General features: G+C 38.0%; 1 long non-coding RNA gene across 1 annotated transcript; it reads right to left on the reverse strand.

Annotated features, from left to right (window-relative positions):
* Positions 1-7728: 7728 nt before the first annotated feature.
* LOC127467932 (uncharacterized) lies at positions 7729-9107 on the reverse strand. Its single transcript, XR_007903358.1, has 3 exons — positions 9016-9107; positions 8246-8334; positions 7729-7807 (listed from the first exon to the last, which is right to left on the reverse strand). It is a non-coding gene; the product is annotated as an uncharacterized LOC127467932 (long non-coding RNA).
* Positions 9108-11921: the final 2814 nt, after the last annotated feature.

Genomic DNA, 11921 nt, shown 5'->3' on the forward strand with positions numbered 1-11921 from the left:
TGCTGCCTTTATTTTTTTTCTTATCCTCCCTCAAGTTTTAATACACTCAGGGAAGTGGTTAACAGATATAGACCGTGGAGAAACCAATAACGTGTATTGTTTGTTACTTTCCCATGCATGATTCCTTGGTGCTTTGTCTGTGGCTGATCAAAGTGATGGCAAACATGGTAGGATAATTTTACAACATGCAGGAGATATTCTGTTAGGAAAAGGCCAGTGACAGCAAACTTGTTTCTTTTGAAGTCTCCAGAGCTTAAAAGTGTGAACACTGTCACTCTGCCAATCTTAATCTGGAATTAAAAGCATTCAACAGGTGCTCACCACATAGAAGGACTGCAGGTTAGTTATTTACTCTATTCCCCTTCTGTTAATAAAAATGTTTAAAGTTGCCAGATTTCATTAATCTGGATAGTGAATGAATAGTAAATTCAGCATTGAGATCTCACTACTTAACCTTACTTTTCATGATCAAAATGATACGAAGCAAGCTAGTGAATTTGGCTTACACAGTTTAGTGAAAAGTGTGTTTATTTTTGATATTCTGTGCATAGTTATTGGTATAGCTTAGCTCCCTTACATTAACAGTTTCTGCCTTAAGAGAAAAGAGGAGCAGCAAAATTTCAGAGCCTGGAACTGTTGTTCTCACATCTTATCCCCTTTCGTCCTTGCAGGAAGCCTCAGAAATGTTGAATTGGCAAACAATGATGATAAGTGCTGTGAGGTTCATAGGCAGATATTTCCACACTCCAGATTTTAGGTTATTCTGCTGAAGTTGTTCACTTCAAAGCAAAAACAGTAAATTGAGACTATTCTACACCTCAGTTTTTCGAGATCGTTTTTTAAGGATTTGAGCAATAAATTCAACTACTTGTAGAAAGCAGGGGTTGGAAGGGGATTTGCCTTGGTTCTCTTATCTACTCCCACCTGTACCATCCACCTCCACAGGTGGTCGGATTGGCCCTTCTGTTATTTCTGACAGGTGTCTGGAAAATGCCACAGTGTTATTTGGATAATCTGCTCTAGTTCATAAATGCTTTAATTGCTCAATCACTTTTATTAATGTTTGTTCCAAATTATTTCTGACCTTTTGTATTTTCAGATATATTTATGCATTTTAATCCTCATTTGTGTCTCCCCTCCGATTTGTTTTTCCTGAATATATCCTCACTTCTTTTTCAAATCTTATATCAAATGCCATATTTTCTAGATTGTTGATGATTTGTGTAGGTTCTTTTAACAGTTTTTTTGCCCCAAGCCAGGAAATGTACACCATTTAAGACCTTAACATCACTGATTCATGTGGAAGGATTACTTCATATGTTTTAAACACAGCAGTTGCCCTTCACAATCCTAGGAGGAGTTTGTCTATAACTGTGCAACTGATTATCCTATCCATTGTATGACCTTGCTTTTGGTTTTCTTCAGTTAAATACTAGTTTTTTCACAACTCGTATTTCACTTGACAAGGTAATTTTGAATTCTGTCTCTCAGTGTACATAAAGATGTGATTCCAGTGTGTATGAAGGCTTTGATGTGACCTAATTGCAGCCTTCTAATATGAGAAGGGAGCCTACAGGAAAGATGGAGAGAGGCTTTTTACAAGGGCATGTAGTGACAGGACAAGGGGCAGTGGCTTCAAACCGAAAGAATGTAGGTTTAGATTAGACATTAGGAAGAAATACTTTTTTTTGACAGTGGTGAGGTGATAGAACAGGTTGTCCAGAGAATTTTATGATACCCCATCCCTAGAATTGTTCAAGGCCAGGTTGGATTGGGCTTTGAGTAACCTTGTGCAGTGGAAAATGTCACTGCCCATGGCAGAGAGGTTGGAAATAGATGATCTTTAAGGTCTTTTTGAATCCCAACCATCCTATTGTTCTATGATAGTCCATAAATATACTGTGTATATTCTCTAATCCAGCATCATTTATGAAAATATTAGTACTATCAAAATTTGGAACAGGCTTATATTCTTCCCTTATTTCATTATGAAAAGTGAGGACATGTCAGCTATGCATATTACCTACCCAAAAAATTCTTTAAATTTTTGTAAGAATATATTAAATTATTCTGATACTGCTTCTTGTTGACAAGTTGATCTTGGTGGTTTTATAATTCCTTGCTATCTTTTGATGTTTTTCTGAAATTTGATGTTAAAGCACTTGGCCTGTTATTCCTTTGTTCCTTCATTTCTCTCTTTTTAAACAAAAGTGTTGTCATTCTCATTGGGCTCAAAGATAAATGCTAGCAACTTGGGATTTATGCGAGACATTTTTCTAGGTCTGCTTTTATGAACTACATTGGGCCCAGCCAACTCCTGACTTTCTTAAATATGCCTTAACATTTCTGGTTTATTTATGTTTCCCGGTGCTGCTAAACGTGTTTGCTGCCTGACAGATCCCTACACAATGACTTAGTGAAGACTGAAGGCATAAAACCCTTGAGCAGTCTCAGTATCACCCGATATTTTTATTGAGTAGCTGACCGACTCGTTTCTTCTCTTTTCAGCTTTTTTACTGCATAGGATATTCTTACCTTTTGTGTCCTTTGTTGATGGCATCCCGTTTCTTGCCTTATCTTTCTGAACAAGTCCAAGTTATTATATTACACCAATATTTGTGGCACCAGCCACCCATCTTGTTGACACTTCCTCCATTTCCCCTTTCCTTCTTACCTTGAGATAAGATATCTGCATGAGGATGAATTTCTACATACCACACAAAGATTACATAGATGTTTTAAATTCACTGTTTTGGAGACAGTATCTGTGTTATAGTAACAGATCTTAGCAACGCACTTTCAGAGTATAAATTATACATAACTTTGATTGGCAAAAATTACCATAGAGCTTGTTAGAGATTATTGGTATCTTGTATAGTAGGGTAGTGCTTGAAAAGTTGGGAAATAGATTTGACATAAAAAGAAACTGATTAAACAGGGGAGGGTTTTGTTGACTTGTTTGGTTCATATGGCTCATTTGCCAAGTATCATAATTTAAGCAGAGAGGATTATGAGGGTCTGTTAAATGTTAAGTAAATATTTAAATACACACACATACTCTGTGTGATGGTCTAATTTAATAGTGTTTGATTTCCTAGTTCATCAACATCCACTTTCAAACATATCAGTTTGCAGCCCTTAGGAAGTCCTTCTTTAAAGTAAAAATATCTGCTAAGTCATTTGACTAATAACTTTTGATTCCTACAAAATTGCTTTTTCCTTTACAAACACTTCTTTTTTCTCACAAAAGCATTGACATCTGCAGAAGATTTATTACTAATTTTCATTAACTTAATTTACTTTTATAATTTTTATGATGTTAGTTTCAAACCTATATAGCTCAAATAAGAAAAATAAATATTCTACTTTATTTCTTATATGCTATCATGCTTCTTTTACAATCTTTTAGTTTAGTGACTCAGTAATATGTTTGCTATAGAATCAAGTAGTAAAAGTCTGAAATTACTTCAAACATACCACAGATGTTAGTTACAGGGAAAGAAATCTATTCCATACAATGCTTAGGTACCCAAGAACATTAAACGTAAAACTATGCATCTAGATCTATAAAAGTAATCTAGAAAGACCTTAGCTGCATTGATCACATGTCCAAGATATTGTGACATTAAAAAAAAAGGAATTTGAACCTCGTACTCCAAGAGCACAAAAGCAGCCCCACTACGAGATGATGAGAAAATGCACATGAGGCTTTTCCCAGTCCCTCCTGTAGAAATTGGATCACCATACACCAATAAAAGACAAGTTTCTGGAGGTAGGGGAGCAGGAAAGGGGGTGCAGTTACAATCTAATGAAAATAATATTAAGTCATAAATGTAACTGTGATATCAGAATCAAACTTCATATTGAATGAACTCAGATCTTCCTTCTTCTCTTCACTGAGCTGAATGCCCTGACTATGCTATTTTTGAGGAGGAGAAGCAAATTTAAGGTTTTTTCATTTCAGAAGCATTTGAAAAAGATACCTGTCTCTAGTCCTGATGTAGATATATAAACCTAAGCAATATACAAATCTAAGGCATAAACTTCTTAGATTTGTTTTAAAAAGTCCAGATGCTAAAAACCCTGACATGAAAACAGATCTCCTGTGAATGACTACACTGTCCAAATTATTGCTATTTCTTATCAAACATCTTTAGTTACTTTTCCACTTTCTAGCACAAGTTAGTTTCCATTCTATGAGACACCACGAGTAGACAGATACTGTTTATTTGTACCATTAAACTGTGACAGTCGTGAAAACTAGAGTTTGAGTAGAAGCTGCTGAAATGTGTCATATATCTCATCCTACTCACTTTTTTACCCCCACTTACATGATGTTTCCTTTCCAGACCTGCACCATTAATATGATTTCCTTTTAAGCTAGGACACTTGAACTATTTTAGAATTCAATGATGGTACTGATCTGATACTTGAAATTGTTCTCCAGGATGCCTGTGATTTACCTACATTATTGACTGTTTATGGCTGAGAATCCCCTGAAGGTGAGAATTTTTCATGCCTTTATAGTATTTTTAAGCGTTTTCTTTGATATACAAACTTCTTTTCATTTTTCAGTTCATTCTGTGTGAGCTACTGAGGCATTTAAGCTTCAACCATTGAAATCACGAATACATTTAGTCATACCATTTAGTCATACCTGGGCCTTTATTCTAAATGTCACATGCTGAACAAGATTTTTAGACTGATCAACTTGTTGTTCCCCCTTATTCCCAGTAGGATGCAAGTGGGGAGCATCATTAGCTGAGGGAAATAAATTTGGCAGAGTGTGTACACATTCAGTGTGGCAAGAAAGGGTAGTGATGAATAGGTCTATCAGAGGGTAAAAGTCATTATAACGAGAAAACATCAAAGGAATTTGACATGTTTGCTGTAGCAGGCAGAAGACAAGCATGATAAGGGATTTTCAATATATCAGAATTTGTAGTATTTGTAAACTTATACCACTTCAGAATTATTGCACTTTAGCCTGAGATAGCAAGACCTTACATCCTTAGTTACAGGACTCTTTAGATCTCATTCATTCTACCCTGTCATTAAATCAGAGAACTTACAGGTTCATATTGTGTTTTGCCAGCTACTAGAACAGACATAACCACAAACTATTCAGACACAGGCTGCTTTGAACATCACCCTCCTTTTCTACAGCTCCAACCTTAATGATAACATTGCTAAACACAACCATGCAGATGACTACAGCTGGTAGCAGAACCATTTTCTTGGCTGCTAGTCAAAGTTTATCTGATACCTTGAAATGTCTTGTCTTTCTAAAACATCCTTCTTTCTTGGACTTGTCAGAATGTTTGAAAGTGGGATATCATGAAATTCTGATCTAGAATTAAGTCACATTAAGAGAGAGAACTGGATCTGAAAGGGAAAGGAGAATCACATTTGGAAAGGGTGAGAAAGCATAGCTCTTGCAGCACTGTGAGTGCTGTGTAGAGCTGTATCTAGAGAGATAACTCAGGCTGGGTGAATAGAGGAAGAAAGGTAAATATGTACAAAATAAGAAAAAAACAGAGGAGAGAAAGGTACAAATGAATTATTCCATGGACTTCAGTTGATTTACATCAGGATTGGATTAGACCTATCTTGTGGTGAACTCATCAACTACTGGAAATGCTTTGTTTAAAGCCAAAATTCTGAAAAGGTTACTGCAGACACCAGTTTTCCATACCACAGTTCTGGAGGTTTGTAATTTCTAATTTTTTCCAGAAACAAAACAAAGAATCTCCATCACTTAAAGCCTGTTTCCATTGCCTTTACTACTTATAAAGTGTCATTTAGCTTGTTTATTCTCTCTGGACTCTTGGTGTGGAGCATTCTTTACTCTGTGATGCGTGTAAGAAGAACAGGAAGACGAGATGCAGGTTTCTTTCTTTGGATTAATTCTGAGGCCTTTCAACTTATTTTATAGCACTTTTTAGAACACTTTCACTTCAACAAATACTTTTATTTTTAGAAATATACTATAAAGGCCTTTTCTGTACCTAAAATTGAATTGGGGTGCTGAACACTGCCAACTTTCCAAAACCTAAAGAAAATTCAGGTACATTACTTGTTGGCTTGTCCAGCTCACATAATTCTTCTCAATACACTTTAAAAGAGTTTTCCTAGGAATATGTTCTACTGGACTATAAATCTTTATGGTTATAAAAATCCATATACTGATCATGGAAGTAAGATCGTGCAAAATGTGGAGAATAGATTTGTGTAGGCAGGCCAAAGAACAGAACAGGGTGTTTGCAGTTTTCCAGATTTTGCATTTTTGTTGTTCTATATAGAACTGAAGGATATATAACAATGTCCTACAATGTGCTCTGGTTTCCAGAGATGTCTTTGTGTTCTGAAATTATGCAACAGAATACATGATGCTTTCTTATCTTTGCCCAAATTCTGCTTCCTGATTGCTACTTTTTTTACTGTGGATTTATTTCAGCATTCTGGTGAAATCCAGGATCTGTTTGTTGAGCACTAGTAATGCCATGGTTGTACATTTTCCACAATGACCATTACATGTAAGAGGAAGATATGTTAGAGTCTAGTCTGGTCCTTGACCTGTGTAATTTTGCTTAAGCAAAGAGATGGCAGCAATAGATTACTTGCAGACTTTAGGAAACCAGATGAAGTCACTTTAATATATTTTTGCTGACAAAAAAAAATATGACAAGTGCATCAATTTTTAATGGAAACTGATAGCAGGTATTGGCAAGTGGAACTGAACTCTAAGGATTGAACAAATCAGTTTTTGCCATAAGACTTGGTTTCTGGCCATTTAAAGCAATGTTTTTATATAATTAAGGATCTCAAAGTCCTCTGATGGGCTGCTATGCTGAAACTGGACATCAAAAAGTTGGCTTTTTAATCCCAAAATAGGCAATTTAACTTATTAAGCATAGGATCAGAATTTCTTCTGACAAACAAAATTGGGGGTGACAAAACCAGACCAGTTCCCAAACACTTGCAGACACCTTAAGATTAGTAGGACTCCGATTCTGGTAAAGCAAAGCTCCTACCAAAATGTAATACTTGCACAGCAAATCATTGCTCTTGGACAAAATGGTTGGTCATTTTTTGGTGTCAAAAGGAGTCTCAGTTGCAAGTGTCCTTGCAATGATGTCTTCATCTTGATAGATGAGTTTCAACAGATCACTGTTCTGCTCTTTTCTTATAATCCAGATGGTCATGGTCCTACATTACCAGTCTATAAATTATCTAAACGACATAAAAACATCCCCTAAATATCATAACTACATGCAAAAGACTCTTGTGTTTCTATTGACTGTTTATAATCAACTATGCATTATTTCATAAATTATGGAGCAGGAGTTGGCTGTGAACCTTTGTGACACTACAATCAAGATGTTTGTCAGTACAAAGTGTAAGACTTGGACTAACACAATAGGACCAGTTGGGTAATGTCTCGATTTGCCCAACATTTCCACCTGGAGAGCTTCTCTATCAGTCAGTCAAACATTTGTGAACATAGTGAGATTTGAAGCAGTCACCTATTTTTAGATTGATCTATTGTCTCAGACCAGACTGTTATCTAGCTGGGGAGTTCCTGGACCACCCAAGGAATTAATGGCTTCAGTGCACTGGATATACACACAGATACAACTCTAACACTCAGACACATCAGAGTTACAACTAAAGGACAAACTTGAATTTCATACTTATAAATCACTGGCAAGTTCAGTTCCATACCTCTTGACATTTGTATAAAGTGGGAAATAAATGCTGTGAAGGCTGAACTAAATGCAGTCTTGTGGTTGTCCTTGTCAGGAAACTATAGAGTAAAAGAAACAGCAGCAGGTATCAGAATATTTATATGGGGTATGGGGGCCTTGTAACCCTAAAATAAATTAAAATGTGCTGACAGGTTTAAAGGTATGGGCTTACTGTGGAGTAACTCAGAGGAAACCAGTAGGAGCCCGGGGACTTGTGGATCTGGTGACTTTAACGGGTTATGTTTAACCTAGTAGTTACCAGGTAAGGTGAGAAACAGAGGAGAACAAGCTACTTTGCATCAGCAGCAAAACTTGTGATCTCAAGCTGTCTGGCTCAAAGCAAGGGGAAAGCTTCCACAGAGTCAGTGATTTTTCAGCCTTTCTTGGTTTCATTATATAAATAATGAGAGCCTGGTGCTGAGTCCTTGCATACCGTACTGCTGAAAATGTTGAGTGAAGTCCAGCACTCTGCTCCCATTCCAGTTACAGAAAATTACCCTAGAGTTCCTTCTCTCTCTTTGTTCCCAAAAAACTCCTTCTGCCTTCAGCTGAAGTGCTGGGAATGTTCTCAATTTGATAGTGTGGTCTAGAAGGAATAGCAAGTGAGAAAAGATACCTTGGTATCCTGCTGTCGTGGGTTAACTGTATGGCAGTACAATTGGGAAAGGGCTCTCAGGAGCTCATAACTGGGCTCAAAGATATTAAAAGAAACTTAGTCACGTTAGAAACCTCTGGTGAGGGCAAGACAATACTTTTTAAATTATACAGTCTTTCAAGAGACTAAATATGCTGGCTGTCACAGGTGGGTTTCTGTCAGGCTTCCCTGTGCTCCAAACTCATTAACTTGGCAAACGTAAGTGATATTCACATGGGGTAGTGGGTCCTCTGAGTCAGAGGCATGTGGATGAACCATGTGCCTTTGGTTAGATAGCAAACCTGATTTCTGCTATCCAGTTGGACTATTTTTTTTAACAAATTTGAGGCCTGAATCCTCTGCCATAGGAGACTAAACATCTACATATGTTTCAACTTCTCATTGACAATAAGAGAAGAAAAAAATGCAGTGAAAAATCTTATCCAGCAGACCCTAGAGCTCATTTCAGATTCCAGGTTCCAGATTCATATATTATGCTTTCACTGCATCATGCATTGAACTGGTTTTAGCATTGTTCCGCAACATGCTTGTACAATCAAGGGGAAGATTTTTGGTCCATTGTATTACTTTAACAACGGCAATAAGCAGAAAAAAAATAAGCCTATAATTCACCTGACTTACGAACACAGTGTATTTGTCTAAGTCAGGAGTTCAAAATGGAATTGTAGTCTATTCAGCCACTTCAGACTTAGACTCCTTTCCCGTGTGAGGTTTAGGCATTCTATTTTTAGCACTTATTTGTGATGTAATCTACCTTGGAGTTGTGATCTAGCACAAGACACATGGATGAGGGGAAGGCTGTGGGTGTGGTCTATCTGGACTTCAGCAAAGCCTTTGACACCATCTCCCACAGCATACTCTTGAAAAAGCTGGCAGCCCATGGCTTGGACAGGGGCACTCTCTGCTGGGTTTGGAACTGGCTGGAGAGCCGGGTCCAGAGAGTGGTGGTGAACGGGGCTGCATCCAGTTGGCAGCCGGTCACTAATAGTGTCCCCCAGGGATCAGTGTTGGGCCCAGTTCTGTTTAATATCTTTACTGATGATTTAGATGAGGGGATTGTGTCCACCATCAGCAAATTTGCAGATGACACCAAGTCTGGGGGGCGTGTTGACTTGCTGGAAAGCAGGAGGGTTCTTCAGATGGACCTGGACAAGCTGGAGAGTTGGTTTGATTCCAACGGGATGAGGTTCAACAAGGCCAAGTGCCAGGTCCTGCACTTTGGCCACAACAACCCCAGGCAGTGCTACAGGCTGGGCACAGAGTGGCTGGAGAGCAGCCAGGCAGAAAGGGACCTGGGAGTTTGGATCCACAGGAAGCTGAACTTGAGCCAGCAGTGTGCCCAGGTGGCCAAGAAGGCCAATGGCATCCTGGCCTGGATCAGGAACAGTGTGGCCAGCAGGTCCAGGGAAGTGATTCTTCTCCTGTACTCAGCACTGGTGTGGCCACACCTGGAGTACTGTGTCCAGTTCCGGGCCCCTCAGTTCAAGAAGGACATTGAGGTGCTGGAGCAGGTCCAGAGAAGAGCAACGAGGCTGGTGAAGGGACTGGAGCACAAGTCCTATGAGGAGAGGCTGAAGGAGCTGGGGTTGTTTAGCCTGGAGAAGAGGAGGCTCAGGGGAGACACCATCACTCTCTACAACTACCTGAAAGGAGGTTGAAGCCAGATGGGCATCGGTCTTTTCTGCCAGCCAACCAGCAGTAGGACAAGAAGGCACAATCTTAAGCCCTGCCAGGGGAGGTTTAGTTCGAATATTAGGAAGGAATTTTTTAGGAGAGAGTAATCAGCCATTGTAATGGGCTGCCCAGGGAAGTGGTGGATTCTCTGTCCCTGGAGGTTTGTAAGATGAGACTGGATGTGGCAGTTAGTGCCATGGTCTAGTAACCATGGCAGTGTTGGATCAAGGGTTGGACTTGATGATCTTGGAGGTCTTTTCCAACCTAGGTGATTCTATGATTCTATGATTCTAAGACCGAAGTACTTGCTTGAAGGTCTGTGACAAATATTGCACACAACTGGACTCCAAACATTTATGTCATCGTAGTATTGAATATACTGACTCTTTGTAAGAGGGATGAATTTCAGAATGAACAAATATATGAACTAAAAGTGGATGAAAACCCAAGGAATGTGCTACCACTGTTAAAAATAAGCAACTGTAATTTCTTCCACACTTTTTTAAACTTGAACAAAGCAACATTTTCAAATTGAGAACCAAAAAACTTATCTCTCTTGGTTTCATCATGATTCCCACACCATAGATTTTTTATTTCTGCAAGTACATTGTCTATGATTGAAACACTGAAAGAAACTGTCATTTCAGGAATTCTTATTAGACCTGTGAACCCAGTAATTGCATTTAGTAGTTTCCTTTAGAAAACCCCATTTCTTTCTTGACAGGCTTGGCAGCTAATTCTGTATTTTGGATATACTCAGTGCTCCAGAAGGCCTTGATTTGAGTGGGTGAAATGGAGTTATAGAAATTTTATTAACTCATTTTAAAAGAACTCTAAAGAATACTTGCAAACTTCAAATGAGTCTCCTGTTAATTTTTGGCTATCTCTTTTCACCCATTTTATTTCCTGTTTAGTTTCCATTAAGTGATACACATTTTGGATAATTTCAATATTCATATTTTTTTATTTTTAAATAATGAAGACCAGGAGCTCAAAAAAATATACATGAGACTTTATACATGAAAAATTTTTAGCAAGAAGGACTTAGTAAGGAACAATTTTATTGACTTTCAGTACAAGATCCCACATTACAAAACAAGGATTTTTCTGAAGACTGTTTCTATACATATAGACAAAGAGACCAAATAAATTGTTTTTTATTTTTTCTAAGAATATTCAGGGAATAAAACGTCTTATATTGAGTTCAATCTATGCTTATTTTTTGTTTTGGTCATGTTCAGTAGCTACACTGTATTCGAGTGTCCTTTGTGCTGTCTTCATCTTAGAGATTTAACACTTATATGAAACCAGATGTCATCTAAATACTGAATGATCTCTTGTCCTCTCAACTGCCTCTTTTGCAAGTGGGAGTAGAGGTTACATATATACTGATTTAGCTGTATTTAATCCTGGTTTTTTTGTGTGTCATTCTTACACCAGGAATGCTGGCCTGGATATTGAGAATAAGCTGTAATTTACTAAGCTAAGGCACTAAATAGAGGCACTCTAACATTCAGGGGAGTTCCCTTAGCAAAATAAAAACTTGTGACCCTTGTTCTGCCTCACATACTAACACAGAGGTTAGCAAAGCAGAAAGTGTAGAGAGTGAGGTGGGCCACTGGTTTACATTGAGTTGTTGAGGTGACTGAGAGTTAAAAGAGATCAGAGCATTGTAGTAGGCAGCAACAACTATTAGAAGAGGGATTATTGCTGAAAACCCTTTAAAGTACCTCATGTCTTTGTGCTGTATTTATCATCTCTCCTCCCCAACCTGCAATTAGATCTATGTGATTAATAGAAGTGGGAAAAGGAGGCATGAACAAATAAAATGAGTATATACTTCC

Source organism: Manacus candei, unplaced genomic scaffold, assembly GCF_025592945.1.
Source record: "Manacus candei isolate 608988 ecotype Guabito, Panama unplaced genomic scaffold, ASM2559294v1 h1tg000014l, whole genome shotgun sequence".
Taxonomy (NCBI): Eukaryota; Metazoa; Chordata; class Aves; order Passeriformes; family Pipridae; genus Manacus; species Manacus candei.